The 17,668-nt window shown below is 41.2% G+C and overlaps 2 long non-coding RNA genes across 2 annotated transcripts in view; both read left to right on the top strand.

The window, feature by feature from the left end:
* Positions 1 to 17,668, top strand: part of LOC148120062 (uncharacterized) — a 565,006-nt gene that overhangs the window by 11,663 nt on the left and 535,675 nt on the right. The window lies entirely within an intron of this gene.
* Positions 3,354 to 6,615, top strand: LOC146891845 (uncharacterized). The gene is made up of 2 exons (XR_014996863.2): positions 3,354 to 3,584; positions 5,971 to 6,615. It is a non-coding gene; the product is annotated as an uncharacterized LOC146891845 (long non-coding RNA).

Here is a 17,668-nt window from a genome sequence, read left to right as displayed (position 1 = left end):
TGATAGATTTTCGTATGTTGAACCAACCCTGCATCTCTGGGATTAAGCCTACTTGATCATAATGGATAACTTTTTTTATGTGTTCTTGGATTTGGTTTGCATTGATGTTCATGAGCGAGATTGGTCTGTAATTCTCTTTCTTGGTTGAGTCTTTGTGTGGTTTGGTATCAGGGTGACTGTAGCTTCATAAAAAGAGTTTGGCAATGACTCTTCTGTTTCTATTATGTAGAACACATTAAGGAGTATAGCTATTAGCTCTTCTTGGAAGTTCTGGTCGAATTCTGTATTAAAGCCATCTGGTTCTGGGCTTTTTTTGGTTGGGAGGTTTTTGATGGCAGCTTCTATTTCCTCGTGACTTATACGTCTATTTAAATTATTCACCTGGTCTTGATTTAATTTTGGTATCTGGTACTTATCTAAAAAATGTCCATTTTCTTTTACATTTTCCAATTTTCTGGCATACAGGCTTTTGTAGTAAGACCTAATGATTCTCTGAATTTCCTCAGTGTCTGCTGTTATGTCCCCCTTTTCATTTCTGATCTTATTAATTTGCGTATTCTCTCTCTGCCTTTTAATTAGTTTAGATAGGGGTTTGTCACTATTGTTGATTTTTCCTAGGACCAGCTCTTTGTTTCATTGATTCTTTGGATTGTTTCTGTGTTTCTATTTTGTTGATTTTAGCCCTCATTTTGATTATTTTCAGTCTTCTACTCCTCCTGGGTGAGTCTGCTTCTTTTTTTTTTTTCTAGAGCTTTCAGGTGTGCTTTTAAGTTTCCAATGTGAGCTTTCTTTGTATTCTTTATGTGGGCACTTAGTGCTGCTTTCATAGTGCCCCATAGGTTTGAGTATGTTGCGTCTTCATTTTCATAGAATTCAAAGAAGACTTTAATTTTTTTCTTTATTTCTTCCTTGACCCAGGGGTGGTTCAGAAGTTGACTGTTCAGTTCCCATGAGTTTGTAGGCTTTCTGGGGGTAGAATTATTGTTAAATTCTAACTTTAATCCATGGTGATCCAATAAGGCACAGGTGGTTTCTAATATTTTTTTGTATTTGTGGAAGTTTGCTTTGTGATCAATTTTCGAGAAGGTTCCATGAGATGCTAAGAAGAAGGTATATTCTTTCCTATTTGGGTGGAATGTTCTGTAGATGTCTGTTAAGTTCATTTGATTCATTACCTCTATTAATTCTCTTATTTCTCTGTTAAGTTTCTGTCTGATTGACCTGTCTACTGGTGAGAGAGGAGTGTTGAAATCTTCTACTATTAGTGTGTGTGGTTTGATGTGTGATTTGAGTTCTAGTAATGTTTCTTTTACAGATGTGGATGCTTTTATATTAGGGGCATAGATATTTAGGATTGAGACTTCATTTTGATGAATTGTTCCTGTTGTGAGTATAAAGTATCCTTCTTCATCTCTTCTGACTGATTTTAGTTTGAAATCATTTTGGTTAATTGGTTACTTTTGTTCTTCAGACCTCTCCTGATCTTTGACCTTTTCTTGCTCCTCACCTATCTCCTTCTCCTTCACCCTCCTCTCCAGTTAGTTATTTTCAGATTATTTAGACCTCTCCCAGTCTCTGACCTTTTCCTTACTTTCCATTGGGGGAGGCAGAGCAGTTGGGTAAAAACATGCCTTAAGGGCTGTAATAGTTGGATAGCTCAGTGCCTTAAGTGCTGGGTCATTTTTGTGTCAAGTTACGTTACCCATTGTGGGGTCCCACTCACCTTGATGACCACTTTGCCCTGGGATCAGTCACCCCACGTTGGGCGACAGTTGCTAGGCTCTTAGCCTTCTTATTCCCCAGGGAAAGGTGAGTGCTCTATCAGTCCATTCTACAGCCCCATGAAGCAGGACAATCAGACGTGATAGGGAATCAAGTCAAAGCAGGAACTCAGTTTATTACTGTGAGTGTCAGCTTAAATAGGTTAAGTGACATTATGTGATGTGGTGGTTTCTCCAGCCAGTGAGAGACAACCAAGCCCTCCCTCTGGCTGGAGGGGCATCTACCTAGATTTTGCTGTCTCATCCTCACTCAGTTCTATAGCTATAGGAAGACAGACTACTGCTCATGGCGCAGCCTGAAATGGGAGGTGGTTTTTCTTCTTTCTTTCTTTCTTTCTTTCTTTCTTTCTTTCTTTCTTTCTTTCTTTCTTTCTTTCTTTCTTTCTCTCTCTCTCTCTCTCTCTCTTCCTTCCTTCCTTCCTTCCTTCTTTCTTTCTTTCTTCCTTTCTTCTCTCTCTGTCTTCCTTTCTTCTTTCTTTCCCTCCTTCCCTCCCTCCCTCCCTCCCTCCCTCCCTCCCTCCCTCCCTCCCTCCCTCCCTCCCCCTCCCTCCTTTCCTTTCTTTTTGGTTTTTCAAGACAGGTGTCTTCAAGTCTCTGTGTAGTCCTGACTGTCCTAGAACTTACTTTGTAGACAAAGGCCAGCCTCAATCTTAGAGTTCTATCTGCCTCTGCTTCCTGAGTGCTGGGATTCAAAGTGTGTGTAGCATGCCTACCTGGGAAGTTTTCACTGATTGGAGTAACACATCATGTCCTGTGTTCCAAGCACTTTACTAAATCTTTTCATACACTGTTACCTTATGCTAGTTATTTTACTATTATCATTTGATGGCCTAGGAAAGTTGAAGATCAGAGAATGTAAGTGATTCATTCAGAATGAAGCTAGCATTCTTACTTTATCTGGCCTCTGTTCCCCTTTCCCCTTTCTTTCATTAAAGTCTAACTATGTAGCCCATGCTGGTCTGAAACTTGCTCTGTATCCCAGACTTGCCTCAAGCTCACAATCTTCCTGCCTTTACCTCCCCACTTCTAGGATTGCAGGTGTGCACCACCCTGCCTGGGCCTAATCTCATTCTGTGGGTCACTACCAGCTCCTTGAGGAACCCTATTGATAACATGGTGCTGGCTACAGTAGACACTCAATAAATCAAACTGGCAATATCCCAGATTTAGGCATACTGAACTTCCCTAGAGAGGAGGCAAATATGAAGAAAAGACACAGGCTGAGTTGTGTGGAACATGGGCTGTGATTATGTCGTGCACTGTGTTTGGATGATGAAGTTTGCGTGTTATGTGGTGTGAGCTGATGTGGAGGAAGGCAGGCTCTCAGTACAGCAGGAAACAGGGAATGGAGCACCCTAGGGGACCTTGTTTTTTTCTTGATGACGCATGGGTGTTTTTATTGTTTAAGGCTGTGCGAGGACTTGGTCTCGGACCAGCCCCATTGAAATAGTTGTAGGATTCTTCTCTATTCATGAAGTTTTCTAAGATTCTTACAGGTTTGGTGGTGTGTTCCTTTTTGGTTGCTATGGTAAAATGTTCTGATGAAAGCAAGTTAAGTAAGGAAAGATTTATGTTACCTTATGGTTCCAGTAGGGGTGGAGTCCATCATAGCAGGGAAGGAATGGCACAGTGGCAGGAACCAGAAATTGATTTATCACATTTTTATTACACACAGGAACAGAGAGAAAGAACAGGAAGTGGAGTGAAGTTATAAGCCTTCAAAGCCCACTCCCAATGAATATCTTCCTTCAGAAAGCCTGCATCTCCTGACAGTTCCACCTGCCAACAGCACCACCAGCCAAGGTACCATGTACATGAGCCTATGAGGGACAGTTGTCGTTCAGATCACCACAGGTCAGACTGCCATAGGCACCGGGACTCAAGGCCTTTTCTCAAGTCTTTCCAAAGCCCACCACAGCCATGGGACTCAGGGGCTCATTTCACATTTGAAAGCACATAGGGTATTGATGAGTGCGAGGCTGTCACATCTCCTAGCCCAGAATCGCTAGGTTGTTTTGTGTATGTAAATTTCCTTTTGTCTTTCGTCCTTGACAGAGGGTCTCACTAGTAGCTCTGATTGGCCTGGGATACTGTGCAGTCCACGCTCCTCTCTTAATTGTAGGGATTCTCTTGTCTTTATCTCCCAAAGGCTGGAGTTACAAAATACCTTCTTTATGGAGGGTGAAGACAAGCAAAGTTGGATATAGTGGATGGTGTGATCCAAGCATTTGCACATAGAAGCAGGAGAATCAGGAATTCAAGAACATTCTCAGCCTTAGAGCTAATTCAGTACTCCGCTGAGTCACATCTTAAAAAGTAGAATGAACCAACACAAAAGAGAGTGTTGAAGAGTATTGAACATGATGGTGGTGCATAGATATGGGGGTAGAGTGAAGTGTGGGGAGCATTTCACATGTGATACATCTCCAGCATAGTTTTTCAAGAAAAGTTTCTGGGACTTGTTAGGAGTGGAGCCTAGCACCTAATACATGCTAAACAAGCCGTCTACCAACTGGCCACAACCTTAGCCCTAAATATAAACACATCAAAAACAACTTTTGCAATTATTTACTGTATATTGTGTATGTATGTATGAATGTATGCATGCATGCATGTATGTCGGAAGGCACCACATGTATAAGTTAGAGAGCAACTTATAGGACTTAAATATGAAGTCACCATCCCAAAGATTAGTATTCCAGGGTCTGGAGTGATGGTTCAGTGTTAAGACTTCTACTGTTCTTCCAGAAGATCCAGTTTTAGTCCCCAGCACCCACATTGGGGGATCACAACCATCAGCAACTGTACACATTCACACAGGCACACTAAAATAGAAATTGTAAAAAGAAAAAAGAAGAGAAACAGACTCATTTCCCAGAGGTGAACTTTCTTTGCTCTTTTCCTCCTGGGCTGAAAGAGCCGAGTTCCTTTGCAAATGCATCTGAGAGTACAGGTTTCATTCCCCCATCTCTCACTATCTTCCAACATAGGATATCCCAGAAGCCAGGTGTTTCCCACAGGACAGAACTCCCCAGCTCTAAATCTCTGACTATCATGCCAAAGCTTGAGGGGATGCCCTGCAGGAGGCCACTTTGGGGCTCAGACTCTGCCCTCCCTGCAAGCCCAGTGGGGGAGAGCAGAAGTGGGAAAATTTTATTGTCATTTGCTTGCCAGAGGTGACTGTGAAAACCTCTATTTTATTGATGTAGGAAATGACATGTTACATTTTTAGTTCTGATAGCTCATCATGCAAAGTAAATCTTATTTAAAAATATTAGGGGGCACAAGGACCTTTGGGGAATATAGAAAATGCTTTTCCATGAAGTCATTTGAATTAATTAAAAATTTAAAATATTAGGCATAGTTTAAGTGTTAGGCAGAGTGTTTTGATGTACATGAATGTAGTTTTCTTGGTTATTGCAACCAAGTCAGTTAATGTGTCATCTTACAAATTACTTTTTAAAGCACCGTAAACGTAATAGCCAAATGTGACTCCAGGACTCAGGGACTCAGACAGGCTTGCTGCAAGTTTAAGGCCAGTCTGAACTACATAGCACCAGCCTTGTCAAGGATACATAGCAAGTGCCTGACTCAAAAAATCCAAAGAAAAGCAACAAAAAACCAAGCCAAACCAAATAAATAAAAACAAGACCCCAAAGAACAAAAACAAAATAAAAATCAGGGCTGGCAAGATAGCTCAGTGGAGCAAATGAGCTGGAAATCTTGTGCCCTGCATTCCATCCCTAGAACTCAAGATGAAAGGAGAGAAAGGGCTCCTTGGAGCAGTCCTCTGGACACTCTGGGGCACACATTTGCATCCGCATTCACACATTCTTCAGACAGACATTATCATCATACACACACAAATAATGAGTAAACAGAAATAAAAAAAATCACTCCTGTGGAGATTTGAAAGAAAACGGCCCCCAAAGGGAGTGGTTCTATTAGGAGAGGTGGCCTTGTTGGAGTGGGTGTGGGCTTGTTGGAGGAAGAGTGTCACTGTGGGGGTGGGCTCTGAGGTCTCCTTTTCTCATGCTACTCAGAGTGTTCAGTCTACTTCCTGTTGCCTGTGCTTTAAAAACACAACTTCAAAAAACAAATAAGGGGAAAGTTATACCTTCAGTCTATGATGGAAAGGACCCAATCCTGTTTTAATAGGGGCCAAGGGCATGTTTGTGTTTTTTCACAGGAGAATGAAGCTTGGTGCCTTCCTGAGCATCTGGTGTCATCTTGTCCAGTCCTGATGACTCAGTAGCTACTCAGGCCTTCCCAGAGGAGTTGGAGTGATACTGCTGAGCCTGTGTTCCTGACCCTCTGATGCCATCATGCTGCAGTATGAGAAGGAAAGGAGATCGTGGTGATGGTTGATGATCCCTGCCTTCCTGATAGACCTGCTACACAAATTTCCAGACCTTTTTACTTTTTACTTTGGAGCCAGACCAACAATGAAGACTGAGTGTCTGGTTGTGTATCTACACTATATCTTGGGGCACAGAAGTTAACTTTGCCAGTATGGTGTTCAATCTGCTGTTGAAATAAAGGACCTGAGAACTGGGACCTCAGAAATTTTTCCACTGGGTGAAAGAGATGTGTTAAAACAATGGAACACTATTATGGAGGCACTATGTGACTAAAGCCCCTCTTCAGTGAGGAGAAATGGCATAAAAGTTTTTGCTGCTGCTCAGAGACTGGGACAGTTTGAACTTATCTTTGAAATTTGGAAGCAGCAATGCATTTGAACTACAAGAGTGGAAAAAGACTCATAAATCACCCATCACAGAAACCCTTTCTTGTCTTTTGATTAGAAAGAATTAAAGAGAAATGAGATTGACAATCATGCGTTTATTATTTTCATACTAGAATTATGGTATTGACCTGATAATGTTTGCAACACTTTGATTTATTATAAAGAGATTATTGGTTAGAAAAATTTGACATGATGCTGTTCTTAGATTTAGTACATTTAAAATGACTAGCTTGTATTTTGATGCAGCTTAAAATTATTAAGGACATCCTAGGCAAATTTCAAAAAGACCATCCCATCTTGGTCATCCTCTACTCCTCTAGTAGTAGCTGTTATGGCCATAGGAGCATGTGTGTCACAAAACATTATCTTCTTGCTTATGATTAGCTAGTTGTTTGTGAACTCTCTTGATGAAAATTTGTCTCAGAGGTACACAGTGCCTAGCTGCACACCCTCCCTTAACCACCCCCTCTTTGTTTTTTAACAGAGAATGATAGTCAATGACAGGTAAGATCTTTTTCTCTCCAGTCATTCTAAGACAGGACATGCATGGCAGAATGTATGTACTGATGGCGGTAAGTCTGGAATGTGGAAGAAGATGGCCTAAGACAGGCACAGTTGTCTGTCCTATAGCAGAAGCACAGGCTTTTATAAATAAATTAAAAAGGCTGGAATATGTAGGAGCCCACAGAGGTGGATCTGTTCCACCTTGACTGGAGGTCAGAGAGTTCAGGCCTATTCTTGCTCCTTCAAGGCTATTGACAAGAGGTTTGATTTAGAGTGGCCACTAACAAGATATCTTGACCTAGGGTGTGATTACTTGGTGTTTTGGGTATTAAGATGACCCACAGAGGTGAATCCATTGCACCATGAACAAAAGTCAGAATTCAGGCATATTCTAGCTTCTTCAAGGAGGTTTGACCCAGGGAGTGTCTCCCTACAGGACACTTGGCCTTAAGTGTGGTCGCTGCATGTCCTGCCTAAACAGAATACTTAGTATAGTTGCCTGATGCTTCAGGTATTGAAGAGGTAATTGCCTTATTTGCTCTTTTTGTCATATTAAAGCAGTCTTTTGCCTTCATCCTCTTTTTATGGACTGGGGTATATAAGCATATGAAAAATAAATGCTGACGAATTCAGTATTTCACAGGATTGCCCTCCCAACTCTATTCTGTGTCTCTTTTTCTTTCATATCTCTGTTCAGTCTACTTAGCATTTACTTGGCGTTTCTGATCCACACATCCTACCCTGGAATGTGTAAACCTCGTCAAGGCTGGGCCCTAACACAGTGGCACATATTTGCATCCATACTCACATGTTCTTCATACACATTATCATCATACATACACACAAATAATGAATAAACAGAAATAAAAAAAATAAATCATTTCTGTGGAGGTTTGAAAGAAAACGGCCCCCAAAGGGAGTGGCACCATTAGAAGATGTGAGCTTGTTGGAGGAAGAGTGTGACTGTGGGCTGGGCTCTGAGGTCTCCTTTTCTCATGCTACTCAGAGTGTTCAGCCTACTTCCCACCTGCATATCAATCTATAGCAGTTCCTTGTCTAGTACCACATCTACCTGCACACCAGCACGTCCCACCATGATGATAATGGACTAAACCTCTGAAACTATAAGCAAGTCACAATTAAATGCTTTTCTTTTTAAGAGTTGCTATGGTTATGGTGTCTCTTCACAGTGATAGAAACCCTAAGACAATTCCCAAAACAAACAAAACAACTTCTTTGAATGAACAAAACAAACCCCAAGCCATTTTTAAGACTTGGAAGGCCCATTAAATCCATTTATCTCCTTTTTAAACTGAAGGGGACAGTAGCCAGGACTAGAACCAGGAGCCTTGATCTTCGTCAGCAGCCTGTGAGGAACAGCTCTGTGGGCTCTAGGTCAGCCAGGCAGGCTAGCACACGGATCTGAAGCTGCGAACCAGGATGAAGCAGCGAACCAGGATGAAACAGTGCACTAAAGCAAAACGTAAAGCCTACAGATGGACCGGACTCAAGCCTAATGGAGAAACCCACACCTCCCTCCCCCAAGATGCCTGTACCTCTCATTATGATGCTGGTAGAAAGAAAACCAGAGTCCACCATGCCCACATCTTTTACAAGGACCCCTCTCGAGTTCTCTGCGCGTGCAGATATCAAAGCTAAAGGTCTCTGAGTTCCTCCAGCCACTTCCTCACTCCAGGTACTCCCACAGGCCCTGGAGTATTACCAGATGCCCCTAGGAATCAGGTCCCCATCCTCACCCCCCAGTACAGCACTTGCAGGGAGTTTAACAGGCCTGCACTTCATGGTTTGAAGAGGCCTCTTTTCCCCGCTGCTGTTGCTAGGACTGCCACTGCCTCCAAGGCTGCTATCCGGAAGAGGATAGTTTAAACAGGTCTTATCACTGTGTATTCAATCAAGGTTTATGAGGGCTGATAAAGATGTCACCAAAGCTCCACACGTTCACTGAAACTCTATTCCCTGATGGGATAAAATGCAAAGGTGTCTGTTTTCATTTTGCTTTAAACAGAAAATTTTGGAATAAACACATTTTGTTAACTATGACGCATGCAGACAGTGTGACCAGTCTGTTTATGGTGCTGCATAGGCTAGGTCGGCCTGCAGCTCTGAGGATAGCGCCTTAGGCCTTTGGTCTCACAACAGGACAGCCCTATCTTTAACATCATGAGTGATCACAATCACTTGTTTAATAATTCAGCGCCAACCCTGCCCCTGGCATAGGTGCAGCAGTACGCCATTGTGTGCTTTTAATTTTGTGTCCTTTTATGTAATTGAATCATTAGAACAAAACACATTTGCTTTCATCTTTAATTTTAATAAAAGTCTTGTAACTAAGCATGTTTGATATATTCCCTTTTCTATTAGAAAAAATGTTTCCTTTATGAAACTGTCTTTGTATATATACAATTAGAACTGCAGCAAAGCTAACAGGGTCATGACAAAAGGCCCTGAGTGGAGGACCTTTGTATCCTGTAAGCAGCCATGTGTTTGCTTTCTCTTGAGGCCTGTGCTGGCCTGCGTCTTCCACATGGCAAAGTGGCTATTTAACATAGTTTCTGTTGTTAGACCAAGGCACAGTTGCAGAAAACAGGACAAGAAGCCTTGTAGTGTTACAAGATTTTCTCCCAGTTTTCAGTTCAAAAGGCTCAATGGCTTGACAGCGATTTTCTACCTTCTGATAACTAAGTAGAGAAATCTGCATTACAGTGGGCTACCCAGTCTCTACCAGTATGGTGAGGCATCTTGACCATATCTGAGTCCTTGATCATCAAATTTAAATTTTAGGAAATCAAATTACTTGTCCATTCAATAATACTCAGTTGCACTTAATGGCTTTCCTTTAATATGTTAACACACCTCTTCTCCACTTGGGCAGGCCCAGAAGGGAAGAGGAACCACTGTGACAGCAGGAAAGGGGGAGGGGAGGGCCAGCCTGAGAGCTTTCAATAAGAAAATTGACAGAGAGCAACATTCAGGGTCAGACCCCAGGGAAGAGCTTCATACAGGGGAAGGAACAGGTGATTAAATGCTACCTGGTCCTTGGATGAAATAAACTTGCACCCAAGTGGTTCTCCCCAGAATCAGACACTAGGATGGAAGTACAGATAGTTCACCAGGGCAAGGATTCTGAGAGCATTGGTAAGACAGTGGAGAAGAGGAGGAAGCTAACTGTGGATGTGCTTTTGAGAGAGCTGCTGTTGTTGTGGGGAACTGGGGCCCCACATTGGCCAGAAAGTGCTTAGGAAGACAAGACTGCTTCCAAGCTGTGTCCTTGAAGCCAGGGAAGCTGAGGTATTTGTCATAATCCAGTCATTAAAACACATTAAAATTGAGTCAGCAAGATGGTTCAGTGGTTAAAGAAGTGCTTGCTGTCACGTCTGTCAACAGAACTTGAACCTTCAGGCTGAGCACCACACAAACTTAGGAGTTTAAGACCAGCATGGGCAACACAATTATTGGCTAGGAGAGAAATATCTATCTATCTATCTATCTATCTATCTATCTATCTATCTATCTATCTATCTATCTATCATCTATCTGTCTATCTATCTATCTATCTATCTATCTATCTATCTATCTATCTATCTATCTATCTCATTTCTAGATTTTAGTCTTCATGTTTGTCTCTGTGTGTTATGGCATGTGAGTGTAAGTGCCAAAAGAGTCCAGAAGAGGGAGGGCATCAGATGCCCTGGAGCTGGAGTTCCAGGTGCTTGTGAACCACTGGATGCGGATGCTGGGAACCTGTGGAAGAGCAATACATGTTCTTAACCACCCAGCCACCTCCAATGCCACATCACAAACATTTTTGAGAACATTTTGATAAGACCACCATGTGCACTGAAGTGTCACATTAGGAAGTATTCCACAAGTGTTAGAGTCTAAGTATCAAAGTTCCAGAAATGCCTTACTCAACTTGTCTACTCTTTTTATATATGAAAAGAACACTAAAAACAAACAAGCAAAACCAAAACTTTCCATATAAGACTAAATGTCCATATAAGCTACAAACCAAAAATTAGATGAGGGCCTTGGATTGTGGCACGGTGGAGAGAGCTTTCTAGGCACGCACTCAGAGCTTCGGATTGGAGCCACACCAGCCAGGTGTGCTGACACCAGCATTCAGGAGGTAGAGTCAAGAAGATCAGAAGTTCATGAGATCCTATTTCAAAAAACAACAATACAAAAAGTCTTGGGAGCTGGAGTGATGGCTCATTGGTTAAGAGCTCTACCAGAGGCCTCAGCTCCGGAACGGTGGCTCACGCTTCTGGGGACCTTATACCCTCTTCTGGGCATTGCAGACTCTAGACATGCATATGGATTTATGCAGGTTACATGTGTACATAAAATTATCATGATTTCCACATGAGTGGGAAACTTTGTACTATTCGTGCTTTGAAGAGACGATGTTTCCCATGTGAACTCCACAGCAGAGGGGTTCGTGCTTGGTCCTGTCATGTCCTCCACCAGAGTGCTGGTGGACTTTCCTCTTTCGTTTTCTTCTCCTTATTCACCCCATCCTCACTTCTAGTATTGTTTTTACAGATACAGATAAGTATCTCTTCGCGTCTTCTCCCAGCTTCTGCTTTTTTTTAAAACTTGGTTTAAATTAATCCTTTGATAAACAGAAATTGCTAATTTCAATGTAATTAAGTTGAGTTTGGTTTTTTTTTTAAGTCCGTTTTAAGAAACTCCGTTTGGTTCTGTTTCTATATCAACACCTTAGCATTTGCAGAGGTGTAGCTCTGAAGTCCCTTTCTGTTCCCCTTGTCAGTCTGCCTGTTCATGAATATACTACCATGGCATTTTATTGTTACTAAGGTGAGTCTCCCTTCTTGGGTATTATAAAGTCCATTTATTGTTCCTGTTTGCATATAAATCTTAGAACGACCTTGTCAGACTCATTGGAAAGAGTTATTGAACTTGAACTTCACTTTGGAAATTCTTTGAATTAACAGATTCTTCATGTAGCTACTTCTTAAACATTCTATATTTTTGTTGCTATTGTGAGGAGTACCCTGGTTTTCAAAATGACTGTGGTTGCTCTGGGCGCAGAGACAGTCACACTTGCTCTTATGACAGGCCACACTGAGTTTGCAGCCACTGGACTTCTCTACTTTCTACTCCCTCCTTCTTCTGTTCCTCCTTTTCCTATCCTACCTCTCTCCTCCCTTCTTCCTTGACTCTTTTTCTTCCTCGTCTCTCATCTTCCTCCTTCTTCTGTAAGTCCTCCTTCTCAATCAACCCTTTAATGAAGGTCAAAACCATTCTTGGTTGGTGGGGCTTATAAAAACATATCTTAAGACTTAGCTCAAGGACCTATTTCTTCATTCCTCCTATGGAAAAATTATATTAATTTTATAAGTTGTTCTTTTATTCTGTGACTTCACTGAGTAGTTTCTTGTTTTTTTTTGTTTATTTTTAGTGGTTTACTTGACTGTGCAGCTTTTTCTACAAAGATGATCACATGGTCTGCAATAATACAATTTTTTATCTTTAACTCTTACCTTTCTTCTTTTTATTTTTGCATATGCATGGTGTGTATGTGGAGGCACCTGCATCACAGTGTGTATATGAAGATCAGGGGAGAGCTCTATGGAGTCCGTTCTCCCCTCCTACCCTTGTATTTCTGACACATATAGCTCTGCACATGATCCTCTGGCCTTTGCCTTCCTCAGGGATATAGGTGTGAGCTACCATGCTACTCAAAGCTTCTCTTCTAGGTGGAATGGCTTTAGAGGCTCTGGCGTGTTACCTTAGCAAAGTTAGAATATTTCCATCACTTCTTTGCTCAAAATTTCTTCATCATTTGAGGTGATTGATGTAACCTCCTTTTCTAATAGTGAGTTGAATTAATTGGTGTAATAATCACATATTGAACCAGTCTTGCTCTCTGAGATAAATCTTATTTGATCAGGATGCCGTTATTGTTTTGAAATTTTTACATCTACATCCATGACTAAAAGTGGCCTGTAATTTTCTTTTCTTATCATGTCCTTATCTGATTTCAGCATCAAGATTACACAGGTCTCATAAAATGAACTCAGTGACTTTGTTTTTCAAGCTCTCCTACACAGCTCAAACTGGCCTTGAATTCATAATCATCCAACCTGGTCCCTTCAGTGCTGGGATTATAATATGACCCTCCTCTTTTCTATTATCAGGGAAAACTTGAATAAGAATTAGTTATGAAAATATTCTTTTGAAATTTGGTAGACTAAATCAACCAAATTCAAGTCTTTTTAGTTAGAGTTTTTATGATTATCTTTTAAATCTCTTCAATGTTCATCAACTTATTGAAATTTTTACTTGTACTGATTTTATATTTCTTTCCTAGAAAGTTATCCATTTCATGTTGCCAATAAAATGTATTAGGGTATAGCCACTAATGATCTTATGATTATTTTCTAATCTACTATATCTATATGTGTATAGTATATGTGTATTTAACTATATGCTATCTATATTATATCTATATTATTACTTTGGGATCTATATTTTGTTCACTTCAGTATTTCTTCTTTTTTCCTTTATCAGTCTTGCAAGAAACTTGCAAGTCTTTAAAGAAAATACCCTAGATGTGGCTGTGTCCTGATGAAGCTGAGTGTCTCTGTCCGGCTGCCAGCAGTCAGAAACCAGAGACTCATCCAGACAGATGACGAGCATGGTGGCAGAAGAGTGGAAGGATTGTGTGGGCTCAGTCAGTGGCGGGAACGACATGCAGGGTTTTCCCAAGAGACAGGGTGGAAGTCCTGACCCACAGCAAAGTGTGCCAGTTATTGAATCAGGGCCATTCTTGTTGTAGACCAAGGAGGGTGGAGAGGGGAAGCAGTCTGTTGGCTGCACTGGGATGCAGTGAGAGAAGGCTATTCTGGGCTGACAGACAGTGCTGTGCTTTGGTACTTCTGACCCCAAAGAGCTCACACAATCTTGTAACATGAGGGCCGGCTTGTTGGGGTATCTGTCCTGCCCAGTACCTCACAGCTGGCAAATCCCAAAGACCATCACACAAAGTCTACATTAGGTTATAAACTGATTGGCTCATTAGGTCAGGCTACTTATTAGCTTTTATAACTTATGTTACCCCATTATCCTTATCTGTGTTAGCCACATGGCTCAGTACCTTTTCTAGCTGGGCAGCTCACATGGTGCTTCTTCGGTGGTCTGGGCTGTACTGGTGGAGGGAGCTTCCTTCTCCCTAGCCTTCTCCTATTCTCATTGCCCTGCCTCTACTTCCTGTTTGGTTGACCCACCTATACTTCCTGCCAGGCCAATCAGCGTTTTATTAAAATACATGATTGACAGAATACAGATAATTCTCCCACACCACAATCTGAAAGCTTTTTGATCTTTCTAAAGAAGATGATGTCTGCCAACGTGTTCTGAGAAAGCTCTTAAAGAAGGCCAGGACCAAAGTCCCCAAGATTCCGTGACTCCACTCCAGATATCCCGAAACACAAATGCTCTAAAGAAACACCCTAAGAAAAATGAGGAGGAGGCTGAAGAACATGACAAAATAAAATAAAGTAAAATAAAGTCCTAATGAATTTGCTTGAAAATATGAATTTCCTTCTAACTTATTTTTTTAATTTTTATTTTTCTATTCAAATATTTAGACTTCCTTCCCTCCTTCCAATCCCCTTCTGCTCCCCCACACTCCCTCCTCCCTCTCCCACCATGCTTGAGAGAGGGCAGGGAACCCTGCCCTGTGGGAAGTCCAAGGCTCTCCCCCTTACATCCAGGCCTAGGGAGCTGTGCATCCATATAGACTAGGGTCCCAAAAAGCCAGAACATGCCGTAAAAACAAGTCCCAGTGCCTTTATCAATGGCTTCTCAGTTAGCCCCCATTGCCAGCCACAATCAGAGTCCGGTTTGATCACATGCTCATTCAGACCTAATCCAGCTGGATTTGGTGAGCTTCCATTAGAACAGTCACACTGCTTCTGTTGGTGGACCAAGCCCTCGCCGTCCTGACTTCCTTGCTCATCTTCTCCCTCCTTCTGCTTTTCAACTGGACCTTGGGAGCTCAGTCCATTGCTCTGATGAGGGTTTCTGTCTCTACCTCCATCCGTTGCCAGACGAAGATTCTATGGTGATATTCAGGATAATCATCAGCGTGATAGTGGGGCAAGGACAGTACACGTACCCTCTGCACTGCTGCCCAAGGACCTAGCTGGGGACATCCCCATGGACACCTGGGATCGCTTCTAGAGCCAAGTCTCTTGCCAACCCTAAAATGGATCCCTTAATGTAGGTATCTTCTTCCCTGCTCCTATATCCACCCTTCCTCCATCTCAACCCTCCCACTCCCGCAAGCTCTTCCCTTCTCCCTTGTCTCTCACCTTCTCCCCCTCTCTCCTTCCCCCAACCTCATCCACACCCCTACCCCACCCCCATGCTCACAACTTTTGCCCTGCAATCTTGTTTGATTCCAATTTCCAGGAGGATCTATATATGTTTTTCTTTGGGTTCACTTTGTTATTTGGCTTCTCTGGGCTTGTGAACTATGTATGGGCTTAATGACCTTGGTTTATGGCTAGAGTCCACAAATGAGTGAGTACATACCATATTCAACTTTTTGGGTCTGGGTTATCTAACTCAGGATAGTGTTTTCTATTTCCATCCATTTGCATACAAAATTCAAGACGTCATTTTTTTTTACCGCTGAGTAGTACTCTAATGAGTATATATTCCACACTTTCTTTATCCATTCTTCCATTGAGAGGCATCTAGGTTGTTTCCAGGTTCTGGCTATTACAAATAATGCTACTATGAACATAGTTGAACAAATGTTTTTGTAGTATGATTGGGCATCTCTTGGGTATATTCCCAAGAGTGGTATTGCTGGATCCTGAGGTAGGTTGATTCCTAATTTCCAGAGAAACTGCTACACTGATTTTCATAGTGGTTGCACAAGTTTACATTCCCACCAGCAATGGATAAGTGTTCTCCTTACTCCACATCCTCTCCAGCATAGGTTATCATTGATGTTTTTGATTTTAGCCATTCTGACAGGTATAAGATGGTATCTCAAAGTTGTTTTGATTTGTATTTCCCTGATCACTAAGAAAGTTGAACATGACATTAAGTGTCTCTTGACCATTTGAATTTCTTCTTTTGAGAATTCTCTGTTCAGTTCAGTTCTCCATTTTTTTAATTGGGTTAATTAGAATTTTAAAGTCTAGTTTCTTGAGTTCTTTATATATTTTGGAGATCATATCTTTGTCTGATGTGGGGCTGGTGAAGATCTTCTCCCATTCATTAAGATGCCTTTTTGTCTTAATGACTGTGTCCTTTGCTGTACAGAAGCTTCTCAGTTTTGGGAGGTCCCATTTATTCAATGTTGCCCTTATTGTCTGTGTTACTGGGGTTATATGTAGGAAGTGGTCTCCTGTGCCCATGTGTTGCAATCTACTTCCCAATTTCTCTTCTATATGTTCAGTGTGGTTGGATTAATATTAAGGTCTTTAATCCATTTGGACTTGAGTTTTGTGCATGGTGATAGATATGAATCTATTTTCATTCTTCTACAGGTTGACATCCAGTTATGCCTAACCATTTGTTGAAGATGCTTTCTTTATTCCATCGTATACTTTTAGTTCCTTTGTCAAAAATAAGGTGTTCATAGGTTTGTGAGTTAATATTCGGGTCTTCTATTCGGTTCTGTTGGTCAACTTCTCTGTTTTTATGCCAATACCAAGCTGTTTTCATTGCTGTGACTCTGTAATAGAGTTTGATGCCAGGGATGGCTATGTCTCCAGAAGTTCCTATATTGTATAGGATTGTTTTGGCTATCCTGGATTTTTTTGTTTTTCCATATAAAGTTGATTATTATTCTCTCAAAGTCTGTGAAGAATTTTGTTGGGATTTTGATGGAGATTGCATTGAATCTATAGATTGTCTTTTGTAGAATTGCCATTTTTACTATGTTGATCCTACCAATCCAAGAGCATGGGAGATCCTTCCATTTTCTGGTGTCCTCTTCAATTTCTTTCTTCAAAGACTTAAAGTTCTTGTCAAATAGATCTTTCACTTCCTTGGTTAGAGTTACCCCAAGATACTTTATGCTATTTGTGGCTTTCGTGAAAGGTGGTATTTCTCTGATTTCCCTCTCTGCTTCTCTATCTTTTGTGTATCGGAGGGCTACTGATTTTTTTTGAGTTGATCTTGTATCCTGCCACATCACTGAAGGTATTTATCAGCTGTAGGTGTTCTCTGGTAGAGTTTTTGGGGTCACTAATGTACAGTATCATATCATCTGCAAATAACGAAAGTTTGACTTCTTCCTTTCTGATTCGAATCCCCTTGATATCCTTATGTTGTCTTATTGCTATTGCTAGGACTTCAAGCACTATGTTGAAGAGATATGGAGAGAGTGGACATCCTTGTCTTGTTCCTGATTTTAGTGGAATGGCTTTTAGTTTCTCTCCATTTAATTTGATATTAGCTGTTGGCTTGCTATATATTGCTTTTATTATATTTAGGTATGATCCTTGTATCCCTAATCTCTCCAAGTCCTTTATCAGAAAAAGGTGTTGAATTTTGTCAAATGCTTTTCAGCATCTAATTAAATGATCACACGGTTTTTTAATTTTAATTTATTTATTTGATGGATTAC

This window comes from Myodes glareolus, chromosome 13 (genome assembly GCF_982192425.1).
Source record: "Myodes glareolus chromosome 13, mMyoGla1.1, whole genome shotgun sequence".
Lineage (NCBI taxonomy): Eukaryota > Metazoa > Chordata > Mammalia > Rodentia > Cricetidae > Myodes > Myodes glareolus.
The sequence above is the reverse complement of the archived record's forward strand: the minus strand, read 5'-3'. Positions and strand labels throughout refer to the sequence as shown.